Here is a 2,322-nt window from a genome sequence, read left to right on the forward strand (position 1 = left end):
TTTTAATATAAAACTTATCAATAATAAAATACAGCAGAAACCATGTTTATTGTTTGTTTTATAACTATTATAAACTTTTTCATACAATGTGTGTGGATATTGCCAATACTAAGTAAGAGCAATGTAATGGTGCATGTTAAATATAATTATATATTCACAGGGAGCCCAAAAACGTATGCACATGTTAATAGGAATATCAATTCAAGTGTCGATGTATTTTTAAGCTCTGGCATTGGAAGAGTTACATTTCCAAGATGAGTCCATGCTCTCAATGCAGATGATCCGGACCTGAGAGTGCACTTTTGTGAGTGGTAGTTGGCAAAGTATGCCGTACATATGGATTGGACGAAGAGGTTCAGAATACCCTCCGCGTTCACCAGACCTCACACCAATATAGTTTTTGTACAGGGATCAGGCCCGTAGCGAGGAGTAGGCTAGGGTGCATTGCACAGGGAGCGCGATTCAAAACTATAATAATCATAATAATAACGAAGTCAGAATATGTGACGGAGATATTTACTCTTGCCAGAGGTAAGGTGAGAAGACACTAAAACATAACTGAAATATGCTAAACTCTTTTTTAAATCAGAAATGCCAACTACGAGTCTTTAAATATAACCTATATTATTTTTAATTAATTTATCTTTATACTAATTTTAAAATTGGTAGGATGTAAATATCACAAAACGTTCCATAAGAAGAAAATATCGAAGGAAGCACATTCGTATAATGTCGGTGCTTGGTAGTGCGGGGGGAAAGGGAGCCCAACACCACAATCCTGCCTAGTGCCCAAAAATATTTAGCTACGGTGCTGATAGGGATGCTTTTAAAATTAAATTTTAAAGTACGGTGCTTGGTAGTGCGGGGGCAACAGGCCCGTAGCCAGGAATTCTTAGTAGGGGGAGTCGAAGTCAATCCCAGAGGGGGCAAATTTTAATATACTGTGTCGCATTGGCAGATATAGCAGGGTGCACAGAGGCGCTTGCCCCCCCCCCAAAAAAAATATAAGTTTTGATTTTGATTTGATTTAGTTTATTTTACTTCGCGTTTTGTGCCTCTTGGCTAATTTGCGAAGATGGGGATGAGTGATGAAATGATGAAATTGATGAATGGACATTCACAAACAACCAAGCCCGACCGGGATTCGAACCCGGGACCCTTGGCGTCGCAGCGCGATATGCTAACCACTCGGCCACAGGGTCGGGCAAAAATTATAAGTAACAGGAAAGGGATGATATCTTGAAACTCCAATGAACAAAAAAAAGTTCGAACAACATCAAATAACAATATTTCGATAATGACCTTTCCGGACTGCCAAAGAATACAAAGATAAAGTATAACTAACATAAACAGTCTAATCAGGACTGTATTTACTTGATAGTTACAGGTCGATAATGTTAATAGATGATTGATATGTACCACCAGCTTTGAGCCTCTCTGCAGAGCTGATTAAGGGAGCCCTTTATAAATCGTGCCTCTAAATGTTTCTCTCTAGTTTCCAGTATGCAAGATTTATACGAACAAAGGAATCTAATGAGAATCCAACACCATTGTGTTGTGTTATGCAAGGAAAATTGCATTAATTAAATAATAATGGTTAGGCTACATATTATCTACACTTTAATGAATTGTGTAAAAATTTGTATTATTATTATTATTATTTTGTACTTGCTAAAACATTAAAACAGGGGTCCCTTAGTTCACCACGGATTCTATTTGCTTCACTACAGACAATGTTTGCCTACTGGTTACCATTTTGCAAAATATTGTGTGAATTGTATTATTTTATTGTTGAAATACATGTTTGACACCCGACGAGCAAATAGGAATCCCTTAATTGATCAATGACTTCTTGGATGACATTGTCATCATTAATATTTCAAATTAAGTTTCATAGAGATAAATTATGTATCCTCTTTACATTATGAAAATATGTTCCTTAATTACTATGGTACGAAACCAATCGATATAAGGGGCCTCCTTCGCCATTCCCCAGCTCCGCGGCACGAGGTCTCTGGGCCGCTTATCGCCACCACTTTTTGAGCAAAAGCGTACAAACCCCAAATATTTTTATGCTGATACTGATTTCTGCCAGTCACAGAATGGCTTAAGATTTATTAATAAAATTAGGGGAAGCCACTCCACAGCAGGAGATTTGACAGAATAATATGTCAAAAAATTAGGTTGTGCTTGAGGTATTTTAACAGACGTCTGTTACAGACACAGTGTAATATTACAAATACAAGAAAATAAATAGAATATAATTTGAGAGATTTTCAATCGTATTATTTCACTCCAGCTTTTTATATTTTCATTTTCTTG

This window comes from Lepisma saccharinum, chromosome 1 (assembly GCF_977018435.1).
Source record: "Lepisma saccharinum chromosome 1, izLepSacc3.1, whole genome shotgun sequence".
Taxonomy (NCBI): domain Eukaryota; kingdom Metazoa; phylum Arthropoda; class Insecta; order Zygentoma; family Lepismatidae; genus Lepisma; species Lepisma saccharinum.